This window comes from Musa acuminata, chromosome BXJ3-8, assembly GCF_036884655.1.
Source record: "Musa acuminata AAA Group cultivar baxijiao chromosome BXJ3-8, Cavendish_Baxijiao_AAA, whole genome shotgun sequence".
NCBI lineage: Eukaryota > Viridiplantae > Streptophyta > Magnoliopsida > Zingiberales > Musaceae > Musa > Musa acuminata.
The window spans coordinates 35,498,222-35,524,009 of record NC_088356.1 but is presented as its reverse complement, the minus strand read 5'-3'; the positions used below and the strand labels follow the sequence as shown (position 1 = coordinate 35,524,009).

At 49.4% G+C, this 25,788-nt stretch overlaps 28 non-coding genes across 28 annotated transcripts; all 28 read left to right on the top strand.

Moving 5' to 3' along the window:
• Positions 1 to 518: 518 nt before the first annotated feature.
• On the top strand, positions 519 to 637 carry LOC135647299 (5S ribosomal RNA). Its single transcript, XR_010500040.1, has one exon. It is a non-coding gene; the product is annotated as a 5S ribosomal RNA (ribosomal RNA).
• Positions 638 to 1,185: 548 nt separating this feature from the next.
• On the top strand, positions 1,186 to 1,304 carry LOC135647745 (5S ribosomal RNA). Its single transcript, XR_010500473.1, has one exon. It is a non-coding gene; the product is annotated as a 5S ribosomal RNA (ribosomal RNA).
• Positions 1,305 to 1,852: 548 nt separating this feature from the next.
• On the top strand, positions 1,853 to 1,971 carry LOC135647642 (5S ribosomal RNA). The gene has a single exon (XR_010500376.1). It is a non-coding gene; the product is annotated as a 5S ribosomal RNA (ribosomal RNA).
• Positions 1,972 to 2,458: 487 nt separating this feature from the next.
• Positions 2,459 to 2,577, top strand: LOC135647571 (5S ribosomal RNA). Its single transcript, XR_010500307.1, has one exon. It is a non-coding gene; the product is annotated as a 5S ribosomal RNA (ribosomal RNA).
• A 547-nt stretch (positions 2,578 to 3,124) lies between these two features.
• On the top strand, positions 3,125 to 3,243 carry LOC135647599 (5S ribosomal RNA). The gene has a single exon (XR_010500334.1). It is a non-coding gene; the product is annotated as a 5S ribosomal RNA (ribosomal RNA).
• Positions 3,244 to 3,790: 547 nt separating this feature from the next.
• On the top strand, positions 3,791 to 3,909 carry LOC135647589 (5S ribosomal RNA). Its single transcript, XR_010500324.1, has one exon. It is a non-coding gene; the product is annotated as a 5S ribosomal RNA (ribosomal RNA).
• A 548-nt stretch (positions 3,910 to 4,457) lies between these two features.
• On the top strand, positions 4,458 to 4,576 carry LOC135647216 (5S ribosomal RNA). Its single transcript, XR_010499957.1, has one exon. It is a non-coding gene; the product is annotated as a 5S ribosomal RNA (ribosomal RNA).
• Positions 4,577 to 5,124: 548 nt separating this feature from the next.
• LOC135647584 (5S ribosomal RNA) lies at positions 5,125 to 5,243 on the top strand. The gene has a single exon (XR_010500320.1). It is a non-coding gene; the product is annotated as a 5S ribosomal RNA (ribosomal RNA).
• Positions 5,244 to 5,791: 548 nt separating this feature from the next.
• Positions 5,792 to 5,910, top strand: LOC135647699 (5S ribosomal RNA). Its single transcript, XR_010500431.1, has one exon. It is a non-coding gene; the product is annotated as a 5S ribosomal RNA (ribosomal RNA).
• Positions 5,911 to 6,447: 537 nt separating this feature from the next.
• On the top strand, positions 6,448 to 6,566 carry LOC135647558 (5S ribosomal RNA). The gene has a single exon (XR_010500295.1). It is a non-coding gene; the product is annotated as a 5S ribosomal RNA (ribosomal RNA).
• Positions 6,567 to 7,114: 548 nt separating this feature from the next.
• On the top strand, positions 7,115 to 7,233 carry LOC135648116 (5S ribosomal RNA). The gene has a single exon (XR_010500806.1). It is a non-coding gene; the product is annotated as a 5S ribosomal RNA (ribosomal RNA).
• A 548-nt stretch (positions 7,234 to 7,781) lies between these two features.
• On the top strand, positions 7,782 to 7,900 carry LOC135647563 (5S ribosomal RNA). The gene has a single exon (XR_010500299.1). It is a non-coding gene; the product is annotated as a 5S ribosomal RNA (ribosomal RNA).
• A 548-nt stretch (positions 7,901 to 8,448) lies between these two features.
• LOC135647187 (5S ribosomal RNA) lies at positions 8,449 to 8,567 on the top strand. Its single transcript, XR_010499928.1, has one exon. It is a non-coding gene; the product is annotated as a 5S ribosomal RNA (ribosomal RNA).
• Positions 8,568 to 9,115: 548 nt separating this feature from the next.
• On the top strand, positions 9,116 to 9,234 carry LOC135647285 (5S ribosomal RNA). The gene has a single exon (XR_010500026.1). It is a non-coding gene; the product is annotated as a 5S ribosomal RNA (ribosomal RNA).
• Positions 9,235 to 9,782: 548 nt separating this feature from the next.
• On the top strand, positions 9,783 to 9,901 carry LOC135647678 (5S ribosomal RNA). The gene has a single exon (XR_010500411.1). It is a non-coding gene; the product is annotated as a 5S ribosomal RNA (ribosomal RNA).
• A 547-nt stretch (positions 9,902 to 10,448) lies between these two features.
• On the top strand, positions 10,449 to 10,567 carry LOC135647500 (5S ribosomal RNA). Its single transcript, XR_010500237.1, has one exon. It is a non-coding gene; the product is annotated as a 5S ribosomal RNA (ribosomal RNA).
• A 548-nt stretch (positions 10,568 to 11,115) lies between these two features.
• On the top strand, positions 11,116 to 11,234 carry LOC135647557 (5S ribosomal RNA). Its single transcript, XR_010500294.1, has one exon. It is a non-coding gene; the product is annotated as a 5S ribosomal RNA (ribosomal RNA).
• Positions 11,235 to 11,782: 548 nt separating this feature from the next.
• On the top strand, positions 11,783 to 11,901 carry LOC135647742 (5S ribosomal RNA). Its single transcript, XR_010500470.1, has one exon. It is a non-coding gene; the product is annotated as a 5S ribosomal RNA (ribosomal RNA).
• Positions 11,902 to 12,449: 548 nt separating this feature from the next.
• Positions 12,450 to 12,568, top strand: LOC135647583 (5S ribosomal RNA). The gene has a single exon (XR_010500319.1). It is a non-coding gene; the product is annotated as a 5S ribosomal RNA (ribosomal RNA).
• Positions 12,569 to 13,323: 755 nt separating this feature from the next.
• On the top strand, positions 13,324 to 13,441 carry LOC135647503 (5S ribosomal RNA). The gene has a single exon (XR_010500240.1). It is a non-coding gene; the product is annotated as a 5S ribosomal RNA (ribosomal RNA).
• Positions 13,442 to 14,196: 755 nt separating this feature from the next.
• On the top strand, positions 14,197 to 14,315 carry LOC135647078 (5S ribosomal RNA). The gene has a single exon (XR_010499822.1). It is a non-coding gene; the product is annotated as a 5S ribosomal RNA (ribosomal RNA).
• Positions 14,316 to 15,070: 755 nt separating this feature from the next.
• LOC135647712 (5S ribosomal RNA) lies at positions 15,071 to 15,189 on the top strand. The gene has a single exon (XR_010500443.1). It is a non-coding gene; the product is annotated as a 5S ribosomal RNA (ribosomal RNA).
• Positions 15,190 to 15,737: 548 nt separating this feature from the next.
• On the top strand, positions 15,738 to 15,856 carry LOC135647399 (5S ribosomal RNA). The gene has a single exon (XR_010500138.1). It is a non-coding gene; the product is annotated as a 5S ribosomal RNA (ribosomal RNA).
• Positions 15,857 to 16,611: 755 nt separating this feature from the next.
• Positions 16,612 to 16,729, top strand: LOC135647274 (5S ribosomal RNA). The gene has a single exon (XR_010500015.1). It is a non-coding gene; the product is annotated as a 5S ribosomal RNA (ribosomal RNA).
• A 755-nt stretch (positions 16,730 to 17,484) lies between these two features.
• On the top strand, positions 17,485 to 17,602 carry LOC135647575 (5S ribosomal RNA). The gene has a single exon (XR_010500311.1). It is a non-coding gene; the product is annotated as a 5S ribosomal RNA (ribosomal RNA).
• A 755-nt stretch (positions 17,603 to 18,357) lies between these two features.
• On the top strand, positions 18,358 to 18,476 carry LOC135647208 (5S ribosomal RNA). Its single transcript, XR_010499949.1, has one exon. It is a non-coding gene; the product is annotated as a 5S ribosomal RNA (ribosomal RNA).
• Positions 18,477 to 19,231: 755 nt separating this feature from the next.
• Positions 19,232 to 19,350, top strand: LOC135647720 (5S ribosomal RNA). Its single transcript, XR_010500450.1, has one exon. It is a non-coding gene; the product is annotated as a 5S ribosomal RNA (ribosomal RNA).
• Positions 19,351 to 19,898: 548 nt separating this feature from the next.
• On the top strand, positions 19,899 to 20,017 carry LOC135647353 (5S ribosomal RNA). Its single transcript, XR_010500092.1, has one exon. It is a non-coding gene; the product is annotated as a 5S ribosomal RNA (ribosomal RNA).
• The last annotated feature ends 5,771 nt before the right edge of the window (positions 20,018 to 25,788 follow it).

The following is a 25,788-nucleotide window of genomic DNA, read 5'->3' as shown; positions in this document are numbered from 1 at the left end:
CTTAACTCTCTTTTACGTTTTTTGATTCTTCCAGCATTATGGCCAACAATAAATATATCGTTAACGTATAGCAGGAGAATAATGAAATAATCATCGAAAAATTTCTTCGTAAACATGCAATGATCAGATATGTTTCTAGGATGGGTGACCCCCTGGGAAGTCCTCGTGTTGCACTCCTTTTTGCGCCCCGAGCGGCCAAAACCTCTCCCGTCGACCTCCGAGGCGATGGTTTTGGGCCTCGGAATTTGCCGTGACCGCTCCGCAGTCAGTCTCGTGGGGCTCGGAGAGAGCTTTTCGGAATGGAACCGCAATAGCGATTCCGAGTTCGTTCGAGAAAGTCCGGATGGTTTCGTCGCGCGCTTGCCGTGTCCGGCACGCGGTCGGCCTCGTGGGCATCGGAGAGATCCGACGATGGCGATTCCGAGATCGTTCGAGAGGTTTCGGGGTGCGCAATGGGTTCCGGTCGTCGATACGCCGTCCGCGACCTGCACAAAGGGGAGGGAGGACGCAAACAAAACGAGTGCGATCATACCAGCACTAAAGCACCGGATCCCATCAGAACTTCGAAGTTAAGCGTTCTTGGGCGAGAGTAGTACTATGATGGGTGACCCCCTGGGAAGTCCTCGTGTTGCACTCCTTTTTGCGCACCGAGCGGCCAAAAGACTTGCTTAACTCTCTTTTACGCTTTTCGATTCTTCCAGCATTATGGCCAACAATAAATATATCGTTAACATATAGCAGGAGAATAATGAAATCATCATCGAAAAATTTCTTCGTAAACATGCAATGATCAGATATGGTTCTAGGATGGGTGACCCCCTGGGAAGTCCTCGTGTTGCACTCCTTTTTGCGCCCAGAGCGGCCAAAACCTCTCCCGTCGACCTCCGAAGCGATGGTTTTGGGCCTCGGAATTCGCCGTGGCCGGTCCGCAGTCAGTCTCGTGGGGCTCGGACAGAGCTTTCCGGAATGGGGCCGCAATAGCGATTCCGAATTCGTTCGAGAAAGTCCGGATGGTTTCGGCGCGCGCTTGCCGTGTCCGGCACGCGGTCGGCCTCGTGGGCATCGGAGAGATCCGACGATGGCGATTCCGAGATCGTTCGAGAGGTTTTGGGGCGAGCAATGGGCTCCGGTCGTCGATACGCCGTCCGCGACCTGCACAAAGGGGAGGGAGGACGCAAACAAAACGAGTGCGATCATACTAGCACTAAAGCACCGTATCCCATCAAAACTCTGAAGTTACGCGTGCTTAGGCGAGAGTAGTACTTGGATGGGTGATCCCCTGGGAAGTCCTCGTGTTGCACTCCTTTTTGCGCCCCGAGCGGCCAAAAGACTTACTTAACTCTCTTTTACGCTTTTCGATTCTTCCAGCATTATGGCCAACAATAAATATATCGTTAACATATAGCAGGAGAATAATGAAATCATCATCAAAAAATTTCTTCGTAAACATGTAATGATCAGATATGGTTCTAGGATGGGTGACCCCTTGGGAAGTCCTCGTGTTGCACTCCTTTTTGCGCCCCGAGCGACCAAAACCTCTCCCGTCGACCTCCGAGGCGATGGTTTTGGGCCTCGGAATTCGCCGTGGTCGCTGCACAGTCAGTCTCGTGGGGCTCGGACAGAGCTTTCCGGAATGGGGCCGCAATAGCGATTCTGAGTTCGTTCGAGAAAGTCCGGATGGTTTCGGCGCGCGCTTGCCGTGTCCGGCACGCGGTCGGCCTCGTGGGCATCGGAGAGATCCGACGATGGCGATTCCGAGATCGTTCGAGAGGTTTCGGAGCGCTCAATGGGCTCCGGTCGTCGATACGCCGTCCGCGACGTGCACAAAGGGGAGGGAGGACGCAAACAAAACGAGTGCGATCATACTAGCACTAAAGCACCGGATCCCATCAGAACTCTGAAGTTAAGCGTGCTTAGGCGAGAGTAGTACTTGGATGGGTGACACCCTGGGAAGTCATCGTGTTGCACTCCTTTTTGTGCCCCGAGCGGCCAAAAGACTTGCTTAACTCTCTTTTACGCTTTTCGATTCTTCCAGCATTATGGCCAACAATAAATATATGGTGAACGTATAGCAGGAGAATAATGAAATCATCATCGAAAAATTTCTTCGTAAACATGCAATGATCAGATATGGTTCAAGGATGGGTGACCGCTTGGGAAGTCCTCGTGTTGCACTCCTTTTTGCGCCCCGAGCGGCCAAAACCTCTCCCGTCGACCTCCGAGGCGATGGTTTTGGGCCTCAGAATTTGCCGTCCCCGCTACGCAGTCGGTCTCGTGGGGCTCGGAGAGAGCTTTCCGTAATGGGGCCGCAATAGCGATTCCGAGTTCGTTCGAGAAAGTCCGGATGGTTTCGGCGCGCGCTTGCCGTGTCCGGATGGTTTCGGGGCGCGCAATGTGCTCTGGTCGTCGATACGCCGTCCGCGACGTGCACAAAGGGGAGGGAGGACGCAAACAAAACGAGTGCGATCATACCGGCACTAAAGCACCGGATCCCATCAAAACTCCGAAGTGAAGCGTGCTTGGGCGGGAGTAGTACTAGGATGTGTGACCCCCTGGGAAGTCCTCGTGTTGCACTCCTTTTTGCGCCCCGAGCGGCCAAAAGACTTGCTTAACTCTCTTTTACGCTTTTCGATTCTTCCAGCATTATGGCCAACCATAAATATATCGTTAACGTATAGGAGGAGAATAATGAAATCGTCATCTAAAAATTTCTTCGTAAACAAGCAATGATCAGATATGGTTCTAGGATGGGTGACCCCCTGGGAAGTCCTCGTGTTGCACTCCTTTTTGCGCCCCGAGCGGCCAAAACCTCTCCCGTCGACCTCCGAGGTGATGGTTTTGGGCCTCGGAATTTGCCGTGACTGCTACGCAGTCGGTCTCGTGGGGCTCGGAGAGAGCTTTCCGGAATGGGGCCGCAATAGCGATTCCGAGTTCGTTCGAGAATGTCCGAATGGTTTCGGCGCCTGCTTGCCGTGCCGGCACGCGGTCGGCCTCGTGGGCATCGGAGAGATCCGACGATGGCGATTCCGAGATCGTTCTAGAGGTTTCGGGGTGCGCAATGGGCTCCGGTCGTCGATACGCCGTCCGCGAAGTGCACAAAGGGGAGGTAGGACGAAAACAAAACGAGTGTGATCATACCAACACTAAAGCATCGGATCCCATCAGAACTCCAAAGTTAAGCGTGCTTGGGCGAGAGTAGTACTAGGATGGGTGACCCCCAGGGAAGTCCTCGTGTTGCACTCCTTTTTCCACCCGAGCGGCCAAAAGACTTGCTTAACTCTCTTTTACGCTTTTCGATTCTTCCAGCATTATGGCCAACAATAAATATATCGTTAACGTATAGCAGGAGAATAATGAAATCATCATCTAAAAATTTCTTCGTAAACATGCAATGATCAGATATGGTTCTAGGATGGGTGACCCCCTGGGAAGTCCTCGTGTTGCACTCCTTTTTGCGCCCCGAGCGGCTAAAACCTCTCCCGTCGACCTCCGAGGCGATGGTTTTGGGCCTCAGAATTTGCCGTCCCCGCTACGCAGTCGGTCTCGTGGGGCTCGGAGAGAGCTTTCCGTACTGGGGCCGCAATAGCGATTCCGAGTTCGTTCGAGAAAGTCCGGATGGTTTCGGCGCGCGCTTGCCGTGTCCGGCACGCGGTCGGCCTCGTGGGCATCGGAGAGATCCGACGATGGCGATTCCGAGATCGTTCGAGAGGTTTCGGGGCGCGCAATGGGCTCCGGTCGTCGATACGCCGTCCGCGACGTGCACAAAGGGGAGGGAGGACGCAAACAAAATGAGTGCGATCAAATCAGCACTAAAGCACCGGATCCCATCAGAACTCCGAAGTTAAGCGTGCTTGGGTGAGAGTAATACTAGAATGGGTGACCCCCTGGGAAGTCCTCGTGTTGCACTCCTTTTTGCGCCCCGAGCGGCCAAAAGACTTGCTTAACTCTATTTTACGCTTTTCGATTCTTCCAGCATTATGGCCAACAATAAATATATCGTTAACGTATAGCAGGAGAATAATGAAATCATCATCGAAAAATTTCTTCGTAAACATGCAATGATCATATATGGTTCTAGGATGGGTGACCCCCTGGAAAGTCCTCGTGTTGCACTCCTTTTTGCGCCCCGAGCGGCCAAAACCTCTCCCGTCGACCTCCGAGGCGATGGTTTTGGGCCTCGAAATTTGCCGTGACCGCTACGCAGTCGGTCTCGTGGGGCTCGGAGAGTGCTTTCCGGAATGGGGCCACAATAGCGATTCTGAGTTCGTTCGAGAAAGTCCGGATGGTTTCGGCGCGCGCATGCCGTGTCCGGTACGCGGTCGGCCTCGTGGGCATCAGAGAGATCCGACGATGGCGATTCCGAGATCGTTCGAGAGGTTTCGGGGCGCGCAATGGGCTCCGGTCGTCGATACGCCATCCGCGACGTGCACAAAGGGGAGGGAGGACGCAAACAAAACGAGTGCGATCATACCAGCACTAAAGCACCGGAACCCATCAGAACTCCGAAGTTAAGCGTGCTTGGGCGAGAGTAGTACTAGAATGGGTCACCCCCTGGGAAGTCCTCGTGTTGCACTCCTTTTTGCACCCCGAGCGGCCAAAAGACTTGCTTAACTCTCTTTTACGCTTTTCGATTCTTCCAGCATTATGGCCAACAATAAATATATCGTTAACGTATAGCAGGAGAATAATGAAATCATCATCGAAAAATTTCTTCGTAAACATGCAATGATCAGATATGGTTCTAGGATGGGTGACCCCTTGGGAAGTCCTCGTGTTGCACTCCTTTTTGCGCCCCGAGCGGCCAAAACCTCTCCCGTCGACCTCCGAGGCGATGGTTTTGGGCCTCGGAATTTGCCGTGACCGCTACGCAGTCGGTCTCGTGGGGCTCGGAGAGAGCTTTCCGGAATGGGGCCGCAATAGCGATTCCAAGTTCATTCGAGAAAGTCCGGATGGGTTCGGCGCGCGCTTGCCGTGTCCGGCACGCGGTCGTCCTCGTGGGCATCGGAGAGATCCGACGATGGCGATTCCGAGATCGTTCGTGAGGTTTCGGGGCGCGCAATGGGCTCCGGTCGTCGATACGCCTTCCGCGACGTGCACAAAGGGGAGGGAGGACGCAAACAAAACAAGTGCGATCATGCCAGCACTAAAGCACCGGATCCCATCAGAACTCCGAAGTGAAGCGTGCTTGGGCGGGATTAGTACTAGGATGTGTGACCCCCTGGGAAGTCCTCGTGTTGCACTCCTTTTTGCGCCCCGAGCGGCCAAAAGACTTGCTTAACTCTCTTTTACGCTTTTCGATTCTTCCAGCATTATTGCCAACCATAAATATATTGTTAACGTATAGGAGGAGAATAATGAAATCATCATCTAAAAATTTCTTCGTAAACATGCAATGATCAGATATGGTTCTAGGATGGGTGACCCCCTGGGAAGTCCTCTTGTTGCACTCCTTTTTGCGCCCCGAGTGGCCAAAACCTCTCCCGTCGACCTCCGAGGCGATGGTTTTGGGTCTCGGAATTTGCTTTGACCGCTACGTAGTCAGTCTCGTGGGGCTTGGAGAGAGCTTTCCGGAATGGGGCCGCAATAGCAATTCCGAGTTCGTTCGAGAAAGTCCGGATGGTTTCGGCGCGCGCTTGCCGTGTCCGGCACGCGGTCGACCTCGTGGGCGTCGGAGAGATCCGACGATGGCGATTCCGAGATCGTTTGAGAGGTTTCGGGGCGCGCAATGGGCTCCGGTCGTCGATACGCCATCCGCGACGTGCACAATGGGGAGGGAGGACGCAAACAAAATGAGTTCGATCAAATCAGCACTAAAGCAACGGATCCCATCAGAACTCCGAAGTTAAGCGTGCTTGGGCGAGAGTAGTAGTAGAATGGGTGACCCCCTGGGAAGTCCTCGTGTTGCACTCCTTTTTGCGCCCCGAGCGGCCAAACGACTTGCTTAACTCTCTTTTATGCTTTTTGATTCTTCCAGCATTATGGCCAACAATAAATATATAGCAGGAGAATTATGAAATCATCATCGAAAAATTTCTTCGTAAACATGCAATGATCAGATATGGTTCTAGGATGGGTAACCCCCTGGGAAGTCCTCGTGTTGCACTCCTTTTTGCGCCCCGAGCGGCCAAAACCTCTCCCGTCGACCTCAGAGGTGATGGTTTTGGGCCTCGGAATTTGCCGTGACCGCTACGCAGTCGGCCTCGTGGGGCTCGGAGAGTGCTTTCCGGAATGGGGCCGCAATAGCGATTCCGAGTTCATTCGAGAAAGTCCGGATGGGTTCGGCGCGCGCTTGCCGTGTCCGGCACGTGGTCGGCCTCGTGGGCATCGAAGAGATCCGACGATGGCGATTCCGAGATCGTTCGAGAGGTTTCGGGGCGCGCAATGGGCCCCGGTCGTCCATACGACGTCCGCGACATGCACAAAGGGGAGGGAGGACGCAAACAAAACGAGTGCGGTCAAACCAGCACTAAAGCACCGGATCCCATCAGAACTCCGAAGTGAAGCGTGCTTGGGCGGGAGTAGTACTAGGATGTGTGACCCCTTGGGAAGTCCTCGTGTTGCACTCCTTTTTGCGCCACGAGCGGCCAAAAGACTTGCTTAACTCTCTTTTACGCATTTCGATTCTTCCAGCATTATGGCCAACCATAAATATATCGTTAACATATAGGAGGAGAATAATGAAATCATCATTTAAAAATTTCTTCGTAAACAAGCAATGATCAGATATGGTTCTAGGATGGGTGACCCCCTGGGAAGTCCTCGTGTTGCACTCCTTTTTGCGCCCCGAGCGGCCAAAACCTCTCCCGTCGACCTCCGAGGCGATGGTTTTGGGCCTCGAAATTTGCCGTGACCGCTACGCAGTCGGTCTCGTGGGGCTCGGAGAGAGCTTTCCGGAATGGGGCCACAATAGCGATTCTGAGTTCGTTCGAGAAAGTCCGGATGGTTTCGGCGCGCGCATGCCGTGTCCGGTACGCGGTCGGCCTCGTGGGCATCAGAGAGATCCGACGATGGCGATTCCGAGATCGTTCGAGAGGTTTCGGGGCGCGCAATGGGCTCCGGTCGTCGATACGCCGTCCGCGACGTGCAAAAAGGGGAGGGAGGACGCAAACAAAACGAGTGCGATCATACCAGCACTAAAGCACCGGATCCCATCAGAACTCCGAAGTTAAGCGTGCTTGGGCGAGAGTAGTACTAGAATGGGTGACCCCCTGGGAAGTCCTCGTGTTGCACTCCTTTTTGCGCCCCGAGCGGCCAAAAGACTTCCTTAACTCTCTTTTACGCTTTTCGATTCTTCCAGCATTATGGCCAACAATAAATATATCGTTAACATATAGCAGGAGAATAATGAAATCATCATCAAAAAATTTCTTCGTAAACATGCAATGATCAGAAATGGTTCTAGGATGGGTGACCCCCTGGGAAGTCCTCGTGTTGCACTCTATTTTGCGCCCCGAGCGGCCAAAACCTCTCCCGTCGACCTCCGAGGCGATGGTTTTGGGCCTCGGAATTTGCCGTGACCGCTACGCAGTCGGTCTCGTGGGGCTCGGTGAGAGCTTTCCGGAATGGGGCCGCAATAGCGATTCCGAGTTCGTTCGAGAAAGTCCGGATGGTTTCGGCGCGCGCTTGCCGTGTCCGGCACGCGGTCGGCCTCGTGGGCATCGGAGAGATCCGACTATGGCGATTCCGAGATCGTTCGAGAGGTTTCGGGACGCGCAATGGGCTCCGGTCGTCGATACGCCGTCAGCGACGTGCACAAAGGGGAGGGAGGACGCAAACAAAACGAGTGCGATCATACCAGCCCTAAAGCACCGGATCCCATCAGAACTCCGAAGTGAAGCGTGCTTGGGCGGTAGTAGTACTAGGATGGGTGACCCCCTGGGAAGGCCTCGTGTTGCACTCCTTTTTGCGCCCCGAGCGGCCAAAAGACTTGCTTAACTCTCTTTTACGCTTTTCGATTCTTCCAGCATTATGGCCAACAATAAATATATCGTTAACGTATAGCAGGAGAATAATGAAATCATCATCGAAAAATTTCTTCGTAAACATGCAATGATCAGATATGGTTCTAGGATGGGTGACCCCTTGGGAAGTCCTCGTGTTGCACTCCTTTTTGCGTCCCGAGCATCCAAAACCTCTCCCGTCAACCTCCGAGGCGATGGTTTTGGGCCTCGGAATTTGCCGCGATCGCTACGCAGTCAGTCTCGTGGGGCTCGGAGAGAGCTTTCTGGAATGGGGCCGCAATAGCGATTGCGAGTTCGTTCGAGAAAGTCTGGATGGTTTCGGCGCGCGCTTGCCGTGTCCGGCACGCGGTCGGCCTCGTGGGCATCGGAGAGATCCGACGATGGCGATTCCGAGATCGTTCGAGAGCTTTCGGAGCGCGCAATGGGCTCCGGTCGTCGACACGCCGTCCGCGACGTGCACAAAGGGGAGGGAGGACGCAAACAAAACGAGTGCGATCATACCAGCACTAAAGCACCGGATCCCATCAGAACTCCGAAGTTAAGCGTGCTTGGGTGAGAGTAGTACTAGAATGGGTGACCCCCTGGGAAGTCCTCGTGTTGCACTTCTTTTTGCGCCCCGAGCGGCCAAAAGACTTGCTTAACTCTCTTTTACGCTTTTCGATTCTTCCAGCATTATGGCCAACAAGAAATATATCGTTAACGTATAGCAGGAGAATAATGAAATCATCATCGAAAAATTTTTTCGTAAACATGCAATGATCAGATATGGTTCTAGGATGGGTGAACCCCTGGGAAGTCCTAGTGTTGCACTCCTTTTTACGCCCCGAGCGGCCAAAACCTCTCCCGTCGACCTCCGAGGCGATGGTTTTGGGCCTCGGAATTTGCCGTGACCGCTACGCCGTCAGTCTCGTGGGGCTCGGAGAGAGCTTTCCGGAATGGGGCCGCAATAGCGATTACGAGTTCGTTCGAGAAAGTTCGGATGGTTTTGGCGCGCGCTTGTCGTGTCCGGCACACGGATGGCCTCGTGGGCATCGGAGAGATCCGACTATGGCGATTCCGAGATCGTTCGAGAGGTTTCGGGGCGCGCAATGGGCTCCGGTCGTCGATACGCCATCCGCGACGTGCACAAAGGGGAGGGAGGACACAAACAAAACGAGTGCGATCAAACCAGCACTAAAGCACCGGATCCCATCAGAACTCCGAAGTTAAGCGTGCTTGGGCGAGAGTAGTACTAGAATGGTAGACCCCCTGGGAAGTCCTCGTGTTGCACTCCTTTTTGCGCCCCGAGCGGCCAAAAGACTTGCTTAACTCTCATTTACGCTTTTCGATTCTTCCAGCATTATGGCCAACAATAAATATATCGTTAACATATAGCAGGAGAATAATGAAATCATCATCGAAAAATTTCTTCGTAAACATGCAATGATCAGATATGGTTCTAGGATGGGTGACCCCCTGGGAGGTCCTCGTGTTGCACTCCTTTTTGCGCCCCGAGAGGCTAAAACCTCTCCCGTCGACCTCCGAGGCGATGGTTTTGGGCCTCGGAATTCGCCGTGACCGCTACGCAGTCAATCTCGTGGGGCTCGTAGAGAGCTTTCCGGAATGGGGCCGCAATAGCGATTGCGAGTTCGTTCGAGAAAGTCCGGATGGTTTCGGCGCGCGCTTGCCGTGTCCGGCACGCGGTCAGCCTCGTGGGCATTGGAGAGATCCGACGATGGCGATTCCGAGATCGTTCGAGAGGTTTCGGGGCGCGCAATGGGCTCCGGTCGTCGATACGCCGTCCGTGACGTGCACAAAGGGGAGGGAGGACGCAAACAAAACCAGTGCGATCAAATCAGCACTAAAGCACCGGATCCCATAAGAACTCCGAAGTTAAGCATGCTTGGGCGAGAGTAGTACTAGAATGGGTGACCCCCTGGGAAGTGCTCGTGTTGCACTCCTTTTTGCGCCCCGAGCGGCCAAAAGACTTGCTTAACTCTCATTTACGCTTTTCGATTCTTCCAGCATTATGGCCAACAATAAATATATTGTTAACATATAGCAGGAGAATAATGAAATCATCATCGAAAAATTTCTTCGTAAACATGCAATGATCAGATATTGTTCTAGGATGGGTGACCCCCTGGGAGGTCCTCGTGTTGCACTCCTTTTTACGCCCCGAGAGGCCAAAACCTCTCCCGTCGACCTCCGAGGCGATGGTTTGGGCCTCGGAATTTGCCGTGACCGCTACGCCGTCAGTCACGTGGGGATCGGATAGAGCTTTCCGGAATGGGGCCGCAATAGCGATTCCGAGTTCGTTCGAGAAAGTCCAGATGGTTTCGGCGCGCGCTTGCCGTGTCCGGCACGCGGTCGGCCTCGTGGGCATCGGAGAGATCCGACGATGGCGATTCCGAGATCGTTCGAGAGGTTTCGGAGCGCGCAATGGGCTCTGGTCGTCGATACGCCGTCCGCGACGTGCACAAAGGGGAGGGAGGATGCAAACAAAATGAATGCGATCATACCAGCACTAAAGCACCGGATCCCATTAGAACTCCGAAGTTAAGCGTGCTTGGGTGAGAGTAGTACTAGAATGGGTGACCCCCTGGGAAGTCCTCGGGTTGCACTCCTTTTTGCGCCCCGATCGGCCAAAAGACTTGCTTAACTCTCATTTACGCTTTTCGATTCTTCCAGCATTATGGCCAACAATAAATATATCGTTAACGTATAGCAGGAGAATAATGAAATCATCATCGAAAAATTTCTTCGTAAACATGCAATGATCAGATATGGTTCTAGGATGGGTGACCCCCTGGGATGTCCTCGTGTTGCACTCCTTTTTGCGCACCGAGAGGCCAAAACCTCTCCCGTCGACCTCTGAGGCGATGGTTTTGGGCCTCGGAATTTGCCGTGACCGCTACGCAGTCAATCTCGTGGGGCTCGGAGAGAGCTTTCCGGAATGGGGCCGCAATAGCGATTGCAAGTTCGTTCGAGAAAGTCCGGATGGTTTCGGCGCGCGCTTGCCGTGTCCGGCACGCGGTCAGCCTCGTGGGCATCGGAGAGATCCGACGATGGCGATTCCGAGATCGTTCGAGAGGTTTCGGGGCGCGCAATGGGCTCCGGTCGTCGATACGCCGTCCGCGACGTGCACAAAGGGGAGGGACGACGCAAACAAAACGAGTGCGATCAAATCAGCACTAAAGCACCGGATCCCATAAGAACTCCGAAGTTAAGCGTGCTTGGGTGAGAGTAGTACTAGAATGGGTGACCCCATGGGAAGTCCTCGTGTTGCACTCCTTTTTGCGCCCCGAGCGGCCAAAAGACTTTCTTAACTCTCTTTTACGCTTTTCGATTCTTCCAGCATTATGGCCAACAATAAATATATCGTTAACGTATAACAGGAGAATAATGAAATCATCATCGAAATTTTTTTTCGTAAATATGCAATGATCAGATATGGTTCTAGGATGGGTGACCCCTTGGGAGGTGCTCGTGTTGCACTCCTTTTTGCACCCCGAGAGGCCAAAACCTCTCCCGTCGACCTCCGAGGCGATGGTTTTGGGCCTCGGAATTCGCCGTGACCGCTATGCAGTCAATCTCGTGGGGCTCGGAGAGAGCTTTCCGGAATGGGGCCGCAATAGCGATTGCGAGTTCGTTCGAGAAAGTCCGGATGGTTTCGGCGCGCGCTTGCCGTGTCCAGCACGCGGTCGGCCTCGTGGGCATCGGAGAGATCCGACGATGGCGATTCCAAGATCGTTCGAGAGGTTTCGGGGAACGCAATGGGCTCCGGTCATCAATACGCCGTCCGCGACGTGCACAAAGGGGAGGGAGGACGCAAACAAACCGAGTGTGATCATACTAGCACTAAAGCACCGGATCCCATAAGAACTCCGAAGTTAAGCATGCTTGGGTGAGAGTAGTACGAGGATTGGTGACCCCTTGGGAAGTCCTCGTGTTACACTCCCTTTTGCGCCCCGAGCTGCCAAAAGACTTGTTTAACTCTCTTTTACGCTTTTCGATTCTTCCAGCATTATGGCCAATAATAAATATATCGTTAACGTATAGGAGGAGAATAATGAAATCATCATCGAAAAATTTCTTCGTAAACATGCAATGATCAGATATGGTTCTAGGATGGGTGACCCCCTGGGAAGTCCTCGTGTTGCACTCCTTTTTGCGCCCCGAGCGGCCAAAACCTCTCCCGTCGACCTCCGAGGCGATGGTTTTGGGCCTCGGAATTTGCCGTGACCGCTACGCAGTCGGTCTCGTGGGGCTCAGAGAGAGCTTTCCGGAATGGGGCCGCAATAGCGATTCCGAGTTCGTTCGAGAAAGTCCGGATGGTTTCGGCGCGCGCTTGGGGTGTCCGGCACGCGATCGGCCTCGTGGGCATCGGAGAGATCCGACGATGGCGATTCCGAGATCGTTCAAGAGGTTTCGGGGCGCGCAATGGGCTCCGATCGTCGATACGCCGTCCGCGACGTGCACAAAGGGGAGGGAGGACGCAAACAAAACGAGTGTGATCATACCAGCACTAAAGCACAGGATCCCATCAGAACTCCAAAGCTAAGCGTGCTTGGGCGAGAGTAGTACTAGGATGTGTGACCCCCTGGGAAGTACTCGTGTTGCACTCCTTTTTGCGCCCCGAGCGGCCAAAAGACTTGCTTAACTCTCTTTTATGCTTTTCGATTCTTCCAGCATTATGGCCAACCATAAATATATCGTTAACATATAGCAGGAGAATAATGAAATCATCATCTAAAAATTTCTTTGTAAACAAGCAATGATCAGATATGGTTCTAGGATGGGTGACGCCCTGGGAAGTCCTCGTGTTGCACTCCTTTTTACGCCCCGAGCGGCCAAAAGACTTGCTTAACTCTCTTTTACGCTTTTCGATTCTTCCAGCATTATTGCCAACAATAAATATATCGTTAACGTATAGCAGGAGAATAATGAAATAATTATCGAAAAATTTCTTCGTAAACATGCAATGATCAGATATGGTTCTAGGATGGGTGACCCCCTGGGAAGTCCTCGTGTTGCCCTCCTTTTTGCGCCCCGAGCGGCCAAAACCTCTCCCGTCGACCTCCGAGGCGATGGTTTTGGGCCTCGGAATTTGCCGTGACCGCTACGCAGTCGGTCTCGAGGGGCTCAAAGAGAGCTTTCCGGAATGGGGCCGCAATAGCAATTCCGAGTTCGTTCGAGAAAGTCCGGATGGTTTCGGCTCACGCTTGGGGTGTCCGGCACGCGGTCGGCCTCGTGGGCATTGGAGAGATCCGACGATGGTGATTCCGAGATCGTTCGAGAGGTTTCGGGGCGCGCAATGGGCTCCGGTCGTCGATACGCCGTCCGCGACGTGCACAAAGGGGACGGAGGACGCAAACAAAACGAGTGCGATCATACCAGCACTAAAGCACCGGATCCCATCAGAACTCCGAAGTTAAGCGTGCTTGGGCGAGAGTAGTACTAGGATATGTGACCCCTGGGAAGTCCTCGTGTTGCACTCCTTTTTGCGCCCCGAGCGGCCAAAAGACTTGCTTAACTCTCTTTTATGCTTTTCGATTCTTCCAGCATTATGGCCAACAATAAATATATCGTTAACATATAGCAGGAGAATAATGAAATCATCATCTCAAAATTTCTTCGTAAACAAGCAATGATCAGATATGGTTCTAGGATGGGTGACCCCCTGGGAAGTTCTCGTGTTGCACTCATTTTTGCGCCCCGAGCGGCCAAAAGACTTGCTTAACTCTCTTTTACGCTTTTTGATTCTTCAAGCATTATGGCCAACAATAAATATATCGTTAACGTATAGCAGGAGAATAATGAAATCATCATCGAAAAATTTCTCCGTAAACATGCAATGATCAGATATGGTTCTAGGATGGGTGACCCCCTGGGAAGTCCTCGTGTTGCACTCCTTTTTGCGCCCCGAGCGGCCAAAACCTCTCCCGTCAAACTCTGAGGCGATGGTTTTGGGCCTCGGAATTTGTCGTGACCGCTACGCAGTCGGTCTTGTGGGGCTCGGAGAGAGCTTTCCGGAATGGGGCCGCAATAGCAATTCCGACTTCGTTCGAGAAAGTCCGGATGATTTCCGCTCGCGCTAGGGGTGTCCGGCACGCGGTCGGCCTCGTGGGCATTGGAGAGATCCGACGATGGCGATTCCGAGATCGTTCGAGAGGTTTCGGGGCGTGCAATGGTCTCCGGTCGTCGATACGCCGTCCGCGACGTGCACAAAGGGGACAGAGGACGCAAACAAAACGAGTGCGATCATACCAGCACTAAAGCACCGGATCCCATCAGAACTCCGAAGTTAAGCGTGCTTGGGCGAGAGTAGTACTAGGATGTGTGACCCCCTGGGAAGTCCTCGTGTTGCACTCCTTTTTGCGCCCCGAGCGGCCAAAAGACTTGCTTAACTCTCTTTTATGCTTTTCGATTCTTCCAGCATTATGGCCAACCATAAATATATCGTTAACATATAGCAGGAGAATAATGAAATCATCATCTAAAAATTTCTTCGTAAACAAGCAATGATCAGATATGGTTCTAGGATGGGTGACCCCCTGGGAAGTCCTCGTGTTGCACTCATTTTTGCGCCCCGAGCGGCCAAAAGACTTGCTTAACTCTCTTTTATGCTTTTCGATTCTTCCAGCATTATGGCCAACAATAAATTTATCGTTAACGTATAGCAGGAGAATAATGAAATCATCATCGAAAAATTTCTTTGTAAACATGCAATGATCAGATATGGTTCTAGGATGGGTGACCCCCTCGGAAGTCCTCGTGTTGCAATCCTTTTTGTGCCCCGAGCGGCCAAAACCTCTCCCGTCGACCTCCGAGGCGATGGTTTTTGGCCTCGGAATTTGCCGTGACCGCTACGCTGTCTGTCTTGTGGTGCTCGGTGAGAGCTTTCCGGAATGGGGCCGCAATAGCGATTCCGAGTTCGTTCGAGAAAGTCCGGATGGTTTCGGCGCACGCTTGCCGTGTCCGGCACGCGGTCGGCCTCGTGGGCATCGGAGAGATCCGACGATGGCGATTCCGAGATCGTTCGAGAGGTTTCGGGGCGCGCAATGTGCTCCGGTCATCGATACGCCGTCCGCGATGTGCACAAAGGGGAGGAAGGACGCAAACAAAACTAGTGTGATCATACTAGCACTAAAGCACCGAATCCCATCAGAACTCCGAAGTTAAGCATGCTTGGGCGAGAGTAGTACGATGATGGGTGACCCCCTTTGAAGTCCTCGTGTTGCACTCCCTTTTGCGCCCCGTGCTGCCAAAAGACTTGCTTCACTCTCTTTTATGCTTTTCAATTCTTCCAGCATTATGGCCAACAATAAATATATCGTTAACGTATAGCAGGAGAATAGTGAAATCATCATCGAAAAATTTCTTCGTAAACATGCAATGATCAGATATGGTTCTAGGATGGGTGACCCCCTGGGAAGTCCTCGTGTTGCACTCCTTTTTGCGCCCCGAGCGGCCAAAACCTCTCCCGTCGACCTCCGAGGCGATGGTTTTGGGCCTCGGAATTTGCCGTGACTGCAACGCAGTCGGTGTCGTGGGGCTCAGAGAGAGCTTTCCGGAATGGGGCCGCAACAGCGATTCTGAGTTCGTTCGAGAAAGTCCGGATGGTTTCGGCGCGCGCTTGGGTTGTCCGGCACGCGGTCGGCATCGTGGGCATCGGAGAGATCCGACGATGGCGATTCCGAGATCGTTCGAGAGGTTTCGGGGCGCGCAATGGGCTCCCGTCGTCGATACGCCGTCAGCGACGTGCACAAAGGGGAGGGAGGACACAAACAAAACGAGTGCGATCATACCAGCACTAAAGCACCGGATCCCATCAGAACTCCAAAGCTAAGCGTGCTTGGGCGAGAGTAGTACTAGGATGTGTGACCCCCTGGGAAGTCCTCGTGTTGCACTCCTTTTTGCGCCCCGAGCGGCCAAAAGACTTGCTTAACTCTCTTTTATGCTTTTCGATTCTTCCAGCATTATGGCCAACCATAAATATATCGTTAACGTATAGCAGGAGAATAATGAAATCATCATCTAAAAATTTCTTCGTAAACAAGCAATGATCAGATATGGTTCTAGGATGGGTGACGCCTTGGGAAGTCCTCGTGTTGCACTCCTTTTTGCGTCCCGAGCGGCCAAAAGACTTGCTTAACTCTCTTTTACGCTTTTCGATTCTTCCAGCATTATTGCCAACAATAAATATATCGTTAACGTATAGCAAGAGAATAATGAAATAATTATCGAAAAATTTCTTCGTAAACCAGCAATGATCAGATATGGTTCTAGGATGGGTGACCCCCTGGGAAGTCCTCGTGTTGCACTCCTTTTTGCGCCCCGAGCGGCAAAAACCTCTCCCGTCGACCTCCGAGGCGATGGTTTTGGGCCTCGAAATTTGCCGTGACCGCTACGCAGTCGGTCTCGTGGGGCTCAGAGAGAGCTTTCCGGAATGGGGCCGCAATAGCAATTCCGAGTTCGTTCGAGAAAGTCCGGATGGTTTCGGCTCGCGCTTGGGGTGTCCGGCACGCGGTCGGGCTCGTGGGCAATGGAGAGATCCGACGATGGCGATTCCGAGATCGTTCGAGAGGTTTCGGGGCGCACAATGGGCTTCGGTCGTCGATACGCCGTCCGCGACGTGCACAAAGGGGACGGAGGACGCAAACAAAACGAGTGCGATCATACCAGCACTAAAGCACCGGATCCCATCAGAACTCCGAAGTTAAGCGTGCTTGGGCGAGAGTAGTACTAGGATGTGTGACCCCTGGGAAGTCCTCGTGTTGCACTCCTTTTTGCGCCCCGAGCGGCCAAAAGACTTGCTTTACTATCTTTTATGCTTTTCGATTCTTCCAGCATTATGGCCAACCATAAATATATCGTTAACATATAGCAGGAGAATAATGAAATCATCATCTAAAAATTTCTTCGTAAACAAGCAATGATCAGATATGGTTCTATGATGGGTGACCCCCTGGGAAGTCCTCGTGTTGCACTCCTTTTTGCGCCACGAGCGGCCAAAAGACTTGCTTAACTCTCTTTTACGCTTTTCGATTTTTCCAGCATTATGGCCAACAATAAATATATCGTTAACGTATAGCTGGAGAATAATGAAATCATCATCGAAAAATTTCTTCGTAAACATGCAATAATCAGATATGGTTCTAGGATGGGTGACCCCTTGGGAAGTCCTCGTGTTGCACTCCTTTATGCGCCCCGAGCGGCCAAAACCTCTCCCGTCGACCTTCGAGGCGATGGTTTTGGGCCTCGGAATTTGCCGTGACCGCTACGCAGTCGGTCTCGTGGGGCTTAGAGAGAGCTTTCCGGAATGGGGCCGCAATAGCGATTCCGAGTTCGTTCGAGAAAGTCCGGATGGTTTCGGCGCGCGCTTGGGGTGTCCGGCACGCGGTCGGCCTTGTTGGCATCGGAGAGATCCGACGATGGCGATTCCGAGATCGTTCGAGAGGTTTCGGGGCGAGCAATGGGCTCCGGTCGTCGATACGCCGTCCGCGACGTGCACAAAGGGGAGGGAGGACACAAACAAAACGAGTGCGATCATACTAGCACTAAAGCACCGGATCCCATCAGAACTCCGAAGTTAAGCGTGCTTGGGCGAGAGTAGTACTAGGATGTGTGACCCCCTGGAAGTCCTCGTGTTGCACTCCTTTTTGCGCCCCGAGCGGCCAAAAGACTTGCTTAACTATCTTTTATGCTTTTCGATTCTTCCAGCATTATGGCCAACCATAAATATATCGTTAACGTATAGCAGGAGAATAATGAAATCATCATCTAAAAATTTCTTCGTAAACAAGCAATGATCAGATATGGTTCTAGGATGGGTGACCCCCTGGGAAGTCCTCGTGTTGCACTCCTTTTTGCGCCCCGAGCGGCCAAAAGACTTGCTTAACTCTCTTTTACGCTTTTCGATTCTTCCAGCATTATGGCCAACAATAAATATATCATTAACGTATAGCAGGAGAATAATGAAATAATTATCAAAAAATTTCTTCGTAAACATGCAATGATCAGATATGGTTCTAGGACGGGTGACCCCCTGGGAAGTCCTCGTGTTGCACTCCTTTTTGCGCCCCGAGCGGCCAAAACCTCTCCCGTCGACCTCCGAGGCGATAGTTTTGGGCCTTGGAATTTGCCGTGACCGCTACGCAGTCGGTCTCGTGGGGCTCGGAGAGATCTTTCCGGAATGGGGCCGCAATAGCAATTCCGAGTTCGTTCGAGAAAGTCCGGATGGTTTCGGCTCACGCTTGGGGTGTCCGACACGCGGTCGGCCTCGTGGGCATTGGAGAGATCCGACGATTGTGATTCCGAGATCGTTCGAGAGGTTTCGGGGCGCGCAATGGGCTCCGATCGTCGATACGCCGTCCGCGACGTGCACAAAGGGGACGGAGGACGCAAACAAAACGAGTGCGATCATACCAGCACTAAAGCACCGGATCCCATCAGAACTCCGAAGTTAAGCGTGCTTGGGCGAGAGTAGTACTAGGATGTGTGACCCCCTGGGAAGGCCTCGTGTTGCACTCCTTTTTGCGCCCCGAGCGGCCAAAAGACTTGCTTAACTCTCTTTTATGCTTTTCGATTCTTCCAGCATTATGGCCAACCATAAATATATCGTTAACATATAGCATGAGACTAATGAAATCATTATCTAAAAATTTCTTCGTAAACAAGCAATGATCAGATATGGTTCTAGGATGGGTGACCCATTGGGAAGTCCTCGTGTTGCACTCATTTTTGCGCCCCGAGCGGCCAAAAGACTTGCTTAACTCTCTTTTACGCTTTTCGATTCTTCCAGCATTATGGCCAACAATAAATATATCGTTAACGTATAGCAGGAGAATAATGAAATCATCATCGAAAAATTTCTTCGTAAACATGCAATGATCAGATATGGTTCTAGGATGGGTGACCCCCTGGGAAGTCCTCGTGTTGCACTCCTTTTTGCGCCCCGAGCGGCCAAAACCTCTCCCGTCGACCACCGAGGCGATGGTTTTGGGCCTCGGAATTTGCCGTGACCGCTACGCTGTCAGTCTCGTGGGGCTCGGTGAGAGCTTTCCGGAATGGGGCCGCAATAGAGATTCCGAGTTCGTTCGAGAAAGTCCGGATGGTTTCGGCGCGCGCTTGCCGTGTCCGGCACGCGGTCGGCCTCGTGGGCATCGGAGACATTCGACTATGGCGATTCCGAGATCGTTCGAGAGGTTTCGGGGCGCGCAATGGGCTCCGGTCATCGATACGCCGTCCGCGACATGCAAAAAGGGGAGGGAGGACGCAAACAAAACGAGTGTGATCATACTAGCACTAAAGCACCGGGTCCCATCAGAACTCTGAAGTTAAGCATGCTTGGGCGAGAGTAGTACGAGGATGGGTGACCCCCTGGGATGTCCTCGTGTTGCACTCCCTTTTGCGCCTCGAGCTGCCAAAAGACTTGCTTAACTCTCTTTTACGCTTTTCGATTCTTCCAGCATTATGGCCAACAATAAATATATCGTTAACGTATAGCAGGAGAATAATGAAATCATCATCGAAAAATTTCTTCGTAAACATGCAATGATCAGATATGGTTCTAGGATGGGTGACCCCCTGGGAAGTCCTCGTGTTGCACTCCTTTTTGCGCCCCGAGCGGCCAAAACCTCTCCCGTCGACCTCCGAGGCGATGGTTTTGGGCCTCGGAATTTGCCTTGACCGCTACGCAGTCGGTCTCGTGGGGCTCAGAGAGAGCTTTCCAGAATGGGGCCGCAATAGCGATTCCGAGTTCGTTCGAGAAAGTCCGGATGGTTTCGGCGCGCGCTTGGGGTGTCCAGCACGCGGTCGGCCTCGTGGGCATCTGAGAGATCCGACGATGGCGATTCCGAGATCGTTCAAGAGGTTTCGGGGCGCGCAATGGGCTCCGGTCGTCGATACGCCGTCCGCGACGTGCACAAAGGGGAGGGAGGACGCAAACAAAACGAGTGCGATCAGACCAGCACTAAAGCACCGGATCCCATCAGAACTCCGAAGTTAAGCGTGCTTGGGCGAGAGTAGTACTAGGATGTGTGACCCCCTGGGAAGTCCTCGTGTTGCACTCCTTTTTGCGCCCCGAGCGGCCAAAAGACTTGCTTAACTATCTTTTATGCTTTTCGATTCTTCCAGCATTATGGCCAACCATAAATATATCGTTAACGTATAGCAGGAGAATAATGAAATCATCATCTAAAAATTTCTTCGTAAACAAGCAATGATCAGATATGGTTCTATGATGGGTGACCCCCTGGGAAGTCCTCTTGTTGCACTCCTTTTTGCGCCACGAGCGGCCAAAAGACTTGCTTAACTCTCTTTTACGCTTTTCGATTCTTCCAGCATTATGGCCAACAATAAATATATCGTTAACGTATAGCAGGAGAATAATGAAATAATTATCGAAAAATTTCTTCGTAAACATGCAATGATTAGATATGGTTCTAGGATGGGTGACCCCCTGGGAAGTCCTCGTGTTGCACTCCTTTTTGCGCCCCGTGCGGCCAAAACCTCTCCCATCGACCTCCGAGGCGATGGTTTTGGGCCTCGGAATTTGCCGTGACCGCTACGCAGTCGGTCTCGTGGGGCTTGTTGAATCTCGGATTTTGATGATAAAATCAATTGATGGGTTATTTGATCTAATCCATATTATTGAGTTAAGTGTGCAGGATTAACTACGATAACCAGAAAACACAAAGCGAGAATACCGGAGTCAAGTTCGATGGACGTTTAAGAGTCCGAAGAATCGTCGGAGATGCTACCGGAACCAACCGAGAAGAAATCGGGAACCTATCGGAAGTTCGTCGAAGAGATCGTCGGAGGTTCACGGAGATCACTGAGAAGGCTCGGCTACTCGTTAAAGTCATCACAAGATCGGGAGCTTGATGGGAGTCCGTCGGAAGAAGTTCGTCGGAAAGCTCGCCGAAACAAGACTCGACGTTCGCGGTTGAAAGCTTGCTTAGGATTTGTTTTTTGTTATGTAGTTCACTTGTAATTAGGATTAGGATTAAGAGATAATCCTATATCCTAGTTAGGGGCCAACTGGGCCCAAAGTCAGAGTTGGTTTAGGCTAAAAATTAAGCTAAACCAGCGAACTAGAGAGCCAAGATTGAAGCCCAACTAGTGGCTGAAAACACTGTAGTCGGGCTGAAAACACTGTAGGCGGTGGCACCGCCTAGCTGGGCGGTGACACCTCCTTGGTTGGGCGGTTGCACCGTCCAGCACCCGAGCGCTGGGCGGTGGCACCGCCTGGTTGGGCGGTGGCACCTCCAGCACCGGAAACCCTAAGAAAATTCAAATTTTGGAGCCCAAAATTTGAATCCTCTTGAGGCCTATAAATACCCCTCAAATCTCAGCTGAGGTAACAACTTTTGAGAAGCATTTGATTGAGAGAAAAGTCTTAGAAAGTCTTAGCAAGTCTTATTTTTAATTTGCTAGAGAGTTCTCCTCCTTCTTTCTTATTGAAAATTTGTAAGAGGTTGAGCTGCTTGTAAAAGGTTGTAAGAGGGGTGTTTACCCTTCCATTTCAAGAGATTTGCTAGTGGAAGGTGGGAGCCTCATCGAAGAGGGGCCTCGCAAGTGGAGTAGGTCATTTGACCGAACCACTCTAAAATCGGCGTAATCTCTGGTTTGCATTTCATTATTGTCATTTACATTACTGCAAATCTTCTTACTGCTTTAGTTCCTTATTACCCTTGCTGCGCAACTTTAAGAATACGCTTTCAAGTTAAACTTTTCAAGTTCCGTTCTTATCGTACGAAAGATTTTATTAAAACCGAAGTTTTAATCCGCTGCACTAATTCACCCCCCCCCCCCTCTTAGTGCCACTCCAATCCTAACAAGTGGTATCAGAGCGAGGTTATCTCTCATATTTGGTTTAATACCCAAGAGAGATGGCTTACTCCGGCATGCAAGAGGGTCATTCTATTGCACGACCACCTTTGTTTAATGGGTCGGATTACACATATTGGAAGACTCGCATGAGGATCTTCCTCATTTCTATGGACTTTGAGCTTTGGTCTATTGTTGAGAATGGATTTCAAAAATCTTCTCTTCCGATGAGTGAATGGAATGAATCGGAGAAGAAGGTTTTTGCTTTAAATGCAAAGGCTATGAATGCCTTGTTTTGTGCATTAGACAAAAACGAATTTAATCGTGTTTCAATGTGTGATTCGGCTTTTGATATTTGGAGAACTCTTGAGGTCACTCATGAAGGCACTAGCCGAGTGAAAGAGTCCAAAATCAACATCCTTGTGCACTCTTACGAACTTTTCCGAATGAAACCAAGTGAGTCCATCGGAGACATGTACACCCGGTTTACGGATGTCATCAATGGACTCAAAGCTCTTGGTAAAGATTTTACTAACTTTGAACTAGTAACTAAAATCTTAAGATCCCTCCCTAAAAGTTGGGATCCAAAAGTTACGGCCATTCAAGAGGCCAAAGACCTTAAAGCATTCCCTCTTGAAGAACTCATTGGGTCTCTAATGACCTACGAAATGACATGTCAAGCTCATGACGAGCTTGAGAACCCCCTTCCAAAGAACAGGAAGGATATGGCACTCAAATCACAAGAAGACCACTTGAAAGGAACATCAAGTGATGAGGACAGTGACAATGACATTGCACTTTTGACTCAAAAATTTAAAAAATATTTAAGAAAGAACAAACTTAAAAATAATATAAAAAATAAATTTGAACAAAAGATGGACCAAGTGATTTGCTATGAATGCAAAAAACCGGGACACTAAAAGAACGATTGTCCTCAAGCCAAAAAGAGAACATCAAAGAAGAAGGCATTCAAGGCAACGTGGGATGATTCAAGCGCATCCGAAGAAGAGGAGTCCAACACCGAGCAAGTTGCTCATTACGCGCTAATGGCGTTAGGAGAAGAGGTATGTGATTTATTTAATGAAGATTTATCTTTTGAAGAACTATCTATCGCTTTTCATGAATTATTTGATGAATGTAGAACTGTTAGCAAGAAGTTAAGTATCTTAAAGAAAGAGCATGCTTTGCTACAAGATAAGTTTGATAGTCTTCAAACTCCTCCATGCTCTAAGTGTGAGCACTTAGAAGCAATAAAAAATGAAAATTTGCTTCTTAAGGAAACCTTAAACAAGTTTAAGGTTGGTAGCAAAGGATTAGATATGATCCTTGCACACAAGGGTCACATCGCAAATAGAAATGGAATTGGATTTGTAAAAGGATTACATCAAAATCCTACCACTTTCATAAAAGGACCTACATTACATGTTTCCTCTTATATGAAATGCAACTTTTGTTGCAAATCCGGACATATTGCCTACAAATGCCCATTTAGAAAAATTAGTTTACAAAAATTAATATGGGTTCCTAAAGGAACTATAAAGAATTCAATCATAAATAACAAAGTTAGTGGGTCAATTTTTGAGGCACCCAAAATCAAATGGGTACCTAAAAATCATCCTCTTTTGTAGACAAACCCACAAGCTAGGAGCAAGAGATGGTATCTCGATAGTGGATGCTCAAGACATATGACTGGAGATCCATCTCATTTTTCTATGCTCACTAGCAAAGAAGAAGGGTACGTTACCTTCGGAGACAACAACAAGGGCAAAATCATTGGCGAGGGAACTATTGGTAACAAATTTAATTTTTCTATTGATGATGTCTTACTAGTTGATGGATTGAAACATAATCTCTTGAGTATTAGTCAACTATGCGATAAAGGTTACATCATTAGATTTGAATCAAATATGTGCATTATTGAAAAACCAAATCATAACATGACTATGATTGCTTTAAAACAAAATAATGTTTATACCATCAATCTTGATGAACTAAGTAATGAAATGTGCTTCTCCGTCATAAATGATGATGCTTGGCTTTGGCATAGGAGATTAGGCCATGCAAGCATGAAAACAATATCTAAGATCTCATCTCAAGAATTAGTACGAGGAATTCCAAATATAAAGTTTATTAAGGACAAAGTATGCGATGCATGTCAACTAGGCAAACAAATAAAAACAAGCTTCAAACCAAAAAATCAAATTAGCACTACTAGACCATTACAATTGATCCATTTGGACCTATTTGGACCAATTGATACAACAAGTCTAGGTGGAAGCAAATATGCTTTTGTGATTGTGGATGACTACTCTAGATACACTTGGACCTATTTCTTAGCTCACAAAGGTGATTGCTTCAAGTGTTTCTCTAAATTTTGTAAACTCACTCAAAACGAAAAAGGCTTCATGATTTCATCAATTCGGAGTGATCACGGTGGTGAATTCCAAAACCGTGACTTTCAAAATTTTTGCGAAAGTAATGGGTACAATCACAACTTCTCAACTCCAAGAAATCCTCAACAAAATGGAGTAGTTGAAAGGAAAAATAGAAACCTACAAGAAATGGCAAGAACTATGTTGAATGAACATAGTTTACCTAAGTACTTTTGGGCCGAAGCCGTAAATACGGCTTGCTACATCATGAATAGAGTCCTAATAAGACCATCCTTATCCAAAACTCCCTATGAATTATGGAATAACAAAAAACCAAACATCTTCTATTTTAAAGTTTTTGGTTGTAAATGCTTTATTTTAAATGAAAGGGATGCTTTAGGAAAATTTGATGCTAAATCCGATGAAGGCATCTTTCTTGGTTACTCTTCCGTTTCTAAAGCTTTTCGGGTTTTTAATAAAATAACTTTAGTAATTGAAGAGTCTATTCATGTAGTTTTTAATGAAATTACCGATTTAAAGAAAAATGATTTTGATGATGATCTTGGTTTTGATAATTTGAATTTAAATGAACCCTCTCCTCAAAATAGCCATTTGAATGCATCTTCTTCCGAAATTTCTTTACCAAAAGAATGGAAGTATGTAGATGCTCATCCAAAAGAGCAAATTATAGGAGATACATCAAAAGGGGTTCAAACTCGTTCTTCTTTCAAAAATTTCTGTGCTAATGCCGCTTTCCTTTCTCAAATTGAACCTAAATGCATTGACGAAGCCTTAAAAGATGATTTTTGGATCATTGCAATGCAAGAAGAATTGAACCAATTTGAGAGGAATGAGGTATGAAAGCTTGTTCCTAGACCAAGTGACCACTTAGTCATAGGTACTAAGTGGGTCTTTAGAAACAAGCAAGACGAAAATGGTATCGTGGTTAGAAACAAGGCTAGATTAGTGGCCAAAGGTTTCAACCAAGAAGAAGGTATCGATTACGAAGAAACCTTCGCTCCCGTGGCTCGATTAGAAGCCATAAGGATGCTCCTTGCCTATGCTAGTAGTAATAATTTTAAACTATTTCAAATGGATGTTAAAAGTGCTTTCTTGAATGGTTTTATTTCCGAAGAAGTATTTGTCGAACAACCTCCCGGATTTGAAAATTCTCTTCTTCCTAATCATGTATTCAAATTGACTAAAGCTCTCTATGGCTTAAAACAAGCTCCTAGAGCTTGGTATGAAAGGCTTAGTTCCTTTCTTATTTTAAATAATTTTACCAAAGGCAAGGTTGATACTACATTGTTTATTAAACATTTTGAAAATAATTTTCTTATTGTGCAAATTTATGTGGACGATATTGTGTTTGGCTCTTCGGATGAATCACTATATGAATCATTTGCCAAATGTATGAGTCTTGAATTTGAAATGAGTTTAATGGGTGAATTAACTTTCTTTTTGGGATTACAAATCAAACAACTTAGTGATGGTATATTTCTTAACCAATCCAAATATACATTAGAATTGTTAAAACGATTTAACATGGATAATTCAAAAGCAATAAACACCCCTATGAGTACTGCGACTAAGTTAGATATGGATGAAAATGGTGAAAGTTTCGATCAAAAAACATATAG